Here is a 10,389-nt window from a genome sequence, read left to right on the forward strand (position 1 = left end):
AGTTTAATTTAACAGCCATTTGGGGGAAGATTACATGATTACAGCAATAATTGTGGCTTTGTTTACCATATAAATGAAAATGAATCCCATATTAAGAATGTAAGCTGCCAAAGTTGCCATGTAAATGAAAATTAAAAATGGCCCAAAGATGAAACCGGTGAAAGGACTGCAATTAGAATCTAGTATTCACGTTCCGCTCATCTATGATATTTAAAAAGCAACACAAGCATTGTGGTAAAAGACACACCCCTAATGAGTGACCCATTGATATGAGAAGCCTTTAAAAACAATGATCAGACTGTTGCTCATTTATCATATATGAGACAGAGCGAGAAAGAGAAAGAGTGAGAGTGAGAGCAATTTGATCTGAGCATCTCATTGCATTTATAATTATTATTCCTCTAACCTCTAAAGCTCATATGACAATGGCTGTTATAAAAAGTGCCAAAAGTTACACATCATTACATGTGTTTGGTGGCATGGTTTTAAGTGTAAGATATGACAAAATTATGTCAGTAACAGAGGAGAAAATGGTAAACTGTGATACTATAATCTTTGTTTTTAGCTGTTATGCTGGTGAACAGTCAAAAAGCACTTCTTAATCAAAGAGACTAAATGAACAAACATATTCCTCTTTGCAAAGTTTCTTTAGAGAACATTTTGTGGAATTATGATTAATTTTATGGTTATTTTGTAAATTTAAGTTTGGGGGTAGAAACTGCCATTCATAGCTCAGCCAACAATACTTGTCTTTGATGGCTAAAAATATTAAGCTGCTAAAAACATGAGCAGGCATGGCAGTCAGCAGTCAAGTGCCCTAGAGCCCTCAGAAAGCTCAAGCTTCTCAGCTTTGACTGATTTCACGCATTACAACAGTGTTTTACCATGAAGGAATTCTGCCCTGAACTGAACCTCACAGTGGCTGCGGCAGTCTATGACAGTATTGCAGTTGGGCACTACAAAGGCATGGCTTGAGGGAGAGCACTTCCATGAGAATTGGCCAAACTGATGTAGTAAAGTAAGGCTAAGTAAAATGGATGTCTACGATAAAAAGAAATAGGTCAACAAAATGAACTATCAATTAAAATTAAATGAATGCAAGAAGATGTACTGTGCCTTTAGTAGTCTGGGTTAACATTCAGAGACAACCAATTTTCTTTTCATTTAGTATCCCATTTAGGCAAACTTTTAAAGGAGACATAACAAGACAGAAGGAATGAAGGAGAATATAGCAGACAACGGAATCAAGAAGGGAGGTGAATGTACTGTACTGAAACACTAGAAGCATTCGAGTAGATTTGGGTGCACCCTGGTTAATGCTGTTAAGCAAAGGCTAAATTACTATGCCAGTCTTTTCATGGGAAGATTAGGCCACTTTCACAAAAGCATTTCTAAGAAAATACTTAGAATGGATTTTAAGATAAACACTAAGAATTTTTTTGTAAGAATGAGCCTCATTCACCAATATCTTCCTAAGAATTTTCTTGAGAAAAGTCCTAGCAAAAAGTTCTTATAATGATGGATCCCATTGTCCTCATAAATTGAGCAAGTCCCTAAATTAAAAAGGGTGCATGTCAGAATCTTTTTGAAAACTGCATGAGTGAGTTTTAAGAAAACATTTCTTCTTAGGAATGGTTGGAGAATGAGGCCTAACATTCTTAAATGTCAAAGGAAGACTTTGTGGTTTTCTTCTGTGGGCTGTTTGTAATGTAGTCTTTTCATCTGCATTTTACAGCTTGTGATAAACAAACCGGATTATTTTTTTAATGCTGTTATTCATTTAAATTCACGCATTGAATAACAAAATAGAGGGGAAAAAATCAAACTACACATTGAAATATATATTAGGGCAAAAATAGGGCAAAAAAGGGAATAAAAGCCTTCTCGGAACATATGATAATGATGATGTGACACCAGAAAGCTATTGTTTTTCATATGGTGACAACCAACAATAATTTAAAAACAATATAAATCTTTAATCTTGTCAAATTACACATTAATTCTGAACTAAGACTTATGTCTAAAATCTTGCGTTCTACGATTTAAACAAGTGGGAGGTCATCGTGGCTAATGTAACAGAGCTGGGGTTCCAGGGTTTCCTCCAAGCGTTTTGGCTGCCTATTTCAAATTTGTTTGGAGAGTAAAAATTAATCTTAACCTTTTCTCTAAGTATAAAGTTTTAAAAAAACACACACATTTCTTAAATCACACGTTTGTGCATCTGTCCCCAGCTCTGTCAGAGAACCTGTTTTGTAAGGGGTAAAACAGGAACATCGTGTCCCATAGAGGACATGCAGAGGTGCAGTCCAGCCAGTACTGACAAAAAAACATTGATACATTTTCATAACTGTGCCTCTGGTCAACTACTGTATATAGCAGGCATTATCATACCAATTCTTCCTTTCTGAAAAATTAGAGCTTTGGGGACTTCACTGTAATAATCTTAGAAAATATAAATAATTAATTATGCAGCAATTATTCATAAAAAAAAAGCCAAGCTGAAATTTGAAATGGAGAAGGTCCAAAATCAGAGAAGTACAACCCAGAATATAAATGTTCTGATATTATATATAATTTGATGTAATTCACAAAATCAAATTTACCATTCTGAAATGATGGCCAATTAATGAGCGCTAACTGAGCTAAGCTTCTCAGTAGAAAGCATGAATCAGCCAGCAGCACCACACTGCACCACTGGAAAAGGCCCAGCGCCCCTTTAAGACATGCTGTAGGAGGGGGATTATTCTTACATAACACTGGTAGACACACCCACACAGTCATACACACACACATACACACACACACACGCATACAGAAACACCAGCAGCAGCAGCACGTGTTCTTGATGTGGAAAGTGGTCTGGCAGAAACACATTGCCAGATGTTATGCACACACAAAAGCCATTGAGAGACCATGTGGTGCAGGGGAGAAAGAAAAGAATGAACAGATAGGAAAACAAGCCATGTCAGGAGTGCTTGGACGATGGGACACATAATGAATCTCCAGTACACAAAATTAATGGCACTGCTATGTAAAAATAAGCCAACACAAACAAAACACAGTGTGACTCGAGGTCATTTCTACAGATCTGCACAGTGGTAAAGACGTGCTAAATGCATGTGCCATTCGTGAAGTGGTTGAAAAACTATTTGGAGTCAGATCTTCAGCAAACATTCTCTGTGATATATCACTCTCCAACAGTTCAGACCAACTCACTACTTCCAAGAAAACTCTGAGATGACAGCTTTATGAGTTACATAAATATCATGTTAATTGAAGTGTGAAAGAAGAGAAGAGAGTGTACTGTAAGAGTGTGGTTGGAGTTAAGGCCTGTTCAAAAAGGCGTTCACTTGACGTTTTGGCACACTTAGCATTTCAAACTAGTTTTCATAGAAATAAGCTTGTTGTTTTTGGTTGTTGGTTTGCGAATAATGCAAAATTAGTTAGTAATCATCAGCACTCAAACCTTTCTGGAGTTTAAACCACCAAAGAAGTTCCAATATGTTCTTTTAACACAATAGTTTGTAGAAAAAAAGGCCATTAATTAGCTCAAAACTACTCTTTATCTCAAGATTGTTTGTTTACCAATAGAAATCTGTAATCAGCTTTCAATGCTAGTATTTAATAAGATTTTTTATGTGACTATATTATATATATATATATATTTTTTTTTAAGTGTTTGTGAGGTCAGGATGTTGGATGATCACCACCCCACCTCACTTATCCCAGAAGTATTAGATGGAGCACCATCATTCCAGAGAAGGCAGTTCCACTGCTCCACAGTTCAATGCTGAGGCCTTTAAACCCCTCTAGCCTGGCATGTAACTTTGCTGAAGTGAGCAGGACAATGCTCATAAGAACTGCATAACTCAACATAATCCAAGTTGTATTTGTGTAGAATCCTGTACTTTTAGTCTACCTCATCAGTCTGCATGCTTCATTCACTTTCAGTGACAGGCCTGTATCTCTCAGCTTGTCCAGAAATTCGTGTAGGTGTGTCCTTCTTGAGGGGTGTAAATTACTTTTGCCAACTGTAGAGGAAGCACGAGAGCATTAAATAACAATTTTGGCATAATTGTTATGTAATAGTTGTAGAAGTGAAATATGGAAGTGTGGGCCTATTGAAAGGTCAGTGAATAGCATGGGGTTGTTTTAAGTATGGAACTGTGGTCCAACCTTGCTTCAGCAAGTTTACATCTGACAGTTACTTCAAGGAGGGAGTCAATCAGGTGAGCTAATTACCAACAATAGTTGGAGCTTAGTCTGAACTATTGGAAGGCTTATTGGACCAGTAGAGTATTTTTCTTTGGATAAAATGGCCTGTTCATTGTTACATAACAGAACTACACATGACCTACATTTTAGCAAATACACACACTCGCTCTACAGAACAATAACTATTTACATTGTCCACTCCAGCAAATATGTTCTTTGGTGTGTTTCAGAAGCACAGTGACGCAGGATATAGAAAAGGTCATGAATGCGTCTGTATGAATAGTGCTTAAAACAAGAATATCAGATTTCGTGACAAACAACCCTGGGGGCTGTTGAGCACTGCTGGTCAGAGTGAATGTGTGTGGGTAGCATATTTTTTCCCCTGTCTCTCACCAAACACAACTGGCCTTTTACTCCATGCACAATGAAGAATCATTTACATTCTGTTCTCAAACCCTTGACCAACTCCCGCGCATTTTTGTCTATGTCTATGTCTTCGGAAAGGGCATAGACATAGACATAGAGTAAAGTAGTATCATCAAAGACTAAAGCACTGGACAACACGTGCTCAGTTGAACATGTGACTCTTCTTCCTGTATACTATTGCTGTGCTGTTAGACAGGCAGGAATGGGCAGGTCCACTGACCCGAGATCCAGGGTTGTGGAGATACAGCTGACAACTGCACTTAACTGCAATTTGTCATTTCCTCAGGACACTGAACAGCTGATGAGGGAATAGTAAGAGCAAGAAAACCCCCAGACAGGTTTGGCAGGTGGTGTGCCTCATGTTCACTATCAAAGATGTCCATCTGAGAGAAGATGGGTTTCTGCTTGTTTGTCTCACGTGTCCCTGAGTGTGACCAGAATGTACTTCTATCACATAAAAAAGTACAAGCTGTGTGTGTGTGTCTGTGCCTAAGTGAAGTGTACAACATGTAAGGGTGTGATGTGGTAGCTGGTCTGTCTTACTAAGGTGCTGACTCACACGCCATTATAATAAAAAGATGGCCTGCTAAAAGGAAAGGCATTTCCGTAAATAACAGAAGCACATAAAAGTTAAACACGATGGTACCAAGTGACTCCTTCATCCAGTGATAACGGTAGCGACTGGCAAGGGCATGTGAAATTTCCTTAACAGGTCCCATAGAGAGTCATGTACTAGAACACTATGATTAGATTGGCCTCAGGAGCTTGATTAAAAAAACTACAAATTGAAGCACCCATGCTAATGCCACAATGTGCAGATGGAACAGGCCCAATACACAACACTATGGTCCTGTTTACACCTGAAAGTGACATGCATTTTGTATCCGGATAGTATCTGGATGTACTCTGACCGGATTCTGTTCACACCTGTCATTGAAATGCGTCCCCAGCATAATCAAATGAGATCTAATATTTCTTCTCTGCATAGGCAGCACACCAATGTGTACATCATTTCTGCAAAAGGGAGAGAGAGAGAATCCAAGATCCACAGTTATTATTATTTAATGTTTTTTTCAACAGACGTATTAAATGACGTATTAAAAATATCCATTTCTGACCACCTATAAATGTGGAATGTAAGTGTGTCAAAAAAAAACCCACAGCATGAAACAAGTTTCCACCCAGGCTGTTCTGACACTTGTGCATTCCCGACCCCACAGGAGAAAGCTTCTTTAATGCTGTTACCATGGCAATCCAGATGGCTCCAGCCACTGGTGCCGCATCTTCATTCCTCTTATCCCTGAGCTTCTCCAGCACCCCCCCCCCCCCAAACACACACACACACACCACCACCACCCATCCCTGCTTATTACTACCATTTTGACTCTGCCTGGCCAACACCTCTCCTCCTTACTGGCTTCCTCTCCCCCCGTGTGTCAGTTACTGTTATGCAAGCCCCTAACTGGAAGCCAAATGTGACCAGTGCAGCAGTGTGAGCTCAATGGAACAAACTAATTAGAACAAATTGAATTGACCAAGCAGTCCATTTTGTCCTGTGCACCATGCCTCATTTTACCAATTCATTGAGTTAGCAAGCAGAATTGGTCTGTGTGTGTGTGTGTGTGTGTGTGTGTGTGTGTGTGTGTGTGTGTGTGTGTTTAAAGACACATTTCCTTGAAATTCCTAAAAGGCCTGACTCAAATGAGGAGAGAACCGTTACTGACATAGCAGTGAATTCAGAGAGACGGATGGATAGATGCAGGCCTGAATGAGAAAGTGAATGTGTATACAGACACACACACATATGCTCTTACCAAAAGTGACTATATCAGCCTCCTCCAGCATTCATTAGTGTTTTTATAACTCTGGACAGCACCTCAGAACATTTTACCCCCAACCTGTCCATCTCCCACTTGTCTTTGTCTCTAAACATCAGGCTCATTCACCCAAAGGTGATTACATCAATAGAGAGGGGGACACTGGGGGGGAAAGACAGAGAGAGTGAGAGAAGGAGAGAGAGAGACCCACCATTCATTTCTCTCTGAATGGGTATGACGCAAATCGCTGACCGCTTCGTCGGGCCTGCCTGACCTCTGATCAACAAAACCTCTGTTTCTACCTGGTGTCTATAGCCAGACTGACACACAGTCCTGCCAGGAGCGAACCCCTAACAAAGTGGGTGACCTTTGGCACACTCCTTCTTCACAAACTTGGGTTTTGGTTTTATGGTTTAATTGTGTGTAAGATAAAAAAAATAAATGGCCGCACTGGCTTATGCTACCTGTAAGGCTTCTCACTAGAACTGCAGGCCTTTTCATGGCACATCATGTTAATCCATTAAAGAGCATTTGCTTTTTTTATTTACAGATTTGGTTTAGGTTTAAGGTTTCGTTATATAGCTTTAAGAATTAAGCTATTTTTGTGTTGTAATTAAAGCTGGAAAGAAAGTAAAGGGTCAATTTCTTAACTATCCTGTTTTTGAAAACAATAATTTATATTTTGTTTCCCTTAACATTACATGAAAAAATCATTATTGTACTGGTAGTTAGATTTTTAATATTAGATTTAATTAATTATGATGATATTGCAAACAAGGGCCTTCGAGTGCAGCATAGTTTGGCAATGTCGCTGCTCAAACATACATACCAAACCAAAATAAGTTGAATCAGATGTGTTTGAGCAAGAAACTCACTAAGTTGTGCTGGACTAAGGCCCACAAGACCGGAACACCACAATATAAACATTTGTGTTGACACACATTAAATCTGTGATTATGATTGTTTTAACATGTTACTGTTAGGAAGAATCTTAATAAAATGCAAGCTAACATTAGGCTTGTTGGGTAAATTCATTGTGGGCATAATATTAATAGTGTAATAATAATAAGCCATGCAGTAATACAAGAAGCATTATATAATAATTACAACATTTTAGAACTGCAGTGCATGGTCAAAAAATATATTCATCTGACTTAACATAGTTTATGGCTAGAAAAAAAACTGATAAATATCAGAACATCAGAAGCAATGGTAACCCTTACCAATAAAAAAAACACACTGCATGTCTCAAATGACTTTAAAAACTAAACTAAAGCCATAATAATAATAGCTATAATTGCAATAAAGGAATCTTTCTCAAAGTGATATAGTTTGTTACGTCTATGAAATCACTATATGTCCAAATGTTTGTGGACACCCCCTCTAACAAATGCATTCAGCTACCTGCCTAGTCAAATTAAAGTACTGGCAATAGAATAGGACTCTCTGAAGCAGACAAACATGAATCTATTGGCACAATGGCTAATGCCAGGCGTGGGCTAGAGGGGTATAAAGTGTTTAAGGGTTAAGGGTATAAGGGTGCTATACCCAATACTATTGGGATGTTTAAATGTACAGGTTTAATATATAATCTTTGAAATGTTTACATTACTATCTATATATAGACACTGGGTAAGGTGTGATTATAAGACTAGTGTGAGGGGAGAGGTCTTTCTTTGGTGGGTGCAGAGTGACTGAGCAGTTGGTCACAGTTCCAGCAAGTAAGTAAGTGCAGGGTGCAGAGTGAGTCTGTATGGGGTGGAGGTGTGATGGGCTATCTTGTGAGATGGCTTTGGACTGGACCCTTCCTCACCATATAGAGCTTCTTGTTCCTGTGTCTTTGGTGCTGTCTTCAAACACCACTCTCTGACAAACAGGCCCTCCCCAAAAGCGTTTCTCTCTGAAATACCTCACAATATAGAAAGAAGACGTTACAGACCCATTATGGTCTTATTATAATATCACATATATGCACTCAATTTCATTCTCTGCCATTTTCCATAGCAAAAATTGATAATGCAAATGTGTTCCCATGTGTCAATATCCAGCACGTTTTTTTTTTGTTTGTTTGTTTGTTTTGAAACAAAGTTTAACCTGTTAAGCACTTGTTAAGTTTCGTATTACGGAAACTTCCTAAGCTGTGCAATTGGTCTTGAATTTCTGATTGCATGTATTCCTGACTGTTTTTGACTGCTCTGTTTTGATTAGCATAAAAACTACAAATGCACATAAATCTAATATGTTCAGTCAAATTTAGAGTATTACTAGGTTGTTACTGTGTTGCTTTTTAATAACCAATAAAACCTTAAAAAGGAAGGATACGACTTGAATTAGCATGACTTGAAATAATATCAATAACAGCTCTCTTCTGCTCCCACTGGCCACACAGCCTGGCCACACGAATGCAATCCCCAGCATTTACAATGAGCATCACTGCTTTAGCCTAGTATTTCTGGTATTTCGTGTTTATCAAATAAACAAAATCTGTTAAGCCTTAATCTGCCTGAATGTGTCTGTCGTTACCAATATGATCACCAAGGGACATCCACTTTCATAGATGCATGGATTCTGTGGTAGTTTTACCTTTCATATTTTCAATTCATTCAATTAATTAATTTATTTATTCATTTATTTAGAGGCATCTGACAGCTTTTATAGCATGTGATGCACATAAATGTATAGCCTGTGTTTCTGTTGTCATTCTTTCATTTGTTGTCAAAACTGTCAAAAAAGCATTTCACTGCAAGTTACACTGTGTATTACTATGTATGTGACAAATAAAATTTGATTTGATTTATTAAGCTTGTGTTTGTTAAGCTCTTGCGCCTCCCAGTGGCGCATTCGGGTAGTGCTAGTGTAAGAGCGTGTCGGTAATTTTTACACGTGGTACAGCTAAAAAACACACTATCAAAAGACAAGAAGACGCTTGTAAGTGGGACGAGTGGCGAAGGTGCGGGATTACGGCTCTAGGATATTTACCCACATGTGTTAGATTGATTGTAGTCGGATTTCTTGTCGTGGATGGTAAAGTACATTAACGGGTGGCTGAAAACACACTTATCGCTGAATAAAGGTCAGTAAATAGTAAATATTTCACCACGTTGCTTTAAAAAATGAGACTCACTATATCAAAAACGTGATACCCTCCTACTGCCGAAACCCGGGATCGAACCAGGGACCTTTAGATCTTCAGTCTAACGCTCTCCCAACTGAGCTATTTCGGCACGTGGAACTCATTGCGACACCTTTCTTATATAGAGACAGTGATACATTCTGACGATTGTTTTAATCGTTAATGTTAGTCCTTTAATATTTTTTTCTTTTATGGTATTGAATAGTTCAATAGTTAAATATCTAGCCATATATTTATAATAGTAGAAATATCTAAATATTTTAAAATCTTTCATCAAGGTATTAAAATTACCTTTTCGAACCACATGAGGGCGACAGATTACACGGATTGTACGTATTCAGGCTATGCGGTGTTATTTAAGCAATTTAGCTTCCCTTTCGAACCACAAGAGGGCGACACAATCACATGAAATCATACGTCCCCAGGCTTTCTAGTATTATATAAATTAATATTAATGATTTAATGCAAAGCAATGCAAATCAAAATGAGTAATGAGAACATGTAGCATTTCATATTAAACGTGATAATGTCCAGACACATCAAAATACATTTCATGTTCATTTAAATTATCTTAATTATTGTTTTACCTTAGTAACCGTTGGCTCAAAATTATGAAAGGTTCTCAGATAATTATTTTAATGGGGACAAAAGTGTAACTCAGTGTATGGAAAGCCTCATAATAGGCCCTTCATGCTACAATGATGTCTTACAGGATACAGAAGAAAGAGAGTTAAATATAAATCAGTTCCAGAACCCAGTAGGAGTACATTGGAACTATGACTTAATTCAACAATGGTG

The 10,389-nt window shown here is 38.0% G+C and overlaps 1 non-coding gene across 1 annotated transcript; it reads right to left on the reverse strand.

Annotated features, from left to right (window-relative positions):
• Positions 1-9,609: 9,609 nt before the first annotated feature.
• Positions 9,610-9,682, reverse strand: trnaf-gaa (transfer RNA phenylalanine (anticodon GAA)). The gene has a single exon. It is a non-coding gene; the product is annotated as a tRNA-Phe (tRNA).
• Between the last annotated feature and the right edge of the window lie 707 nt (positions 9,683-10,389).

Source organism: Salminus brasiliensis, chromosome 7 (genome assembly GCF_030463535.1).
Source record: "Salminus brasiliensis chromosome 7, fSalBra1.hap2, whole genome shotgun sequence".
In the NCBI taxonomy this organism is placed as follows: Eukaryota; Metazoa; Chordata; class Actinopteri; order Characiformes; family Bryconidae; genus Salminus; species Salminus brasiliensis.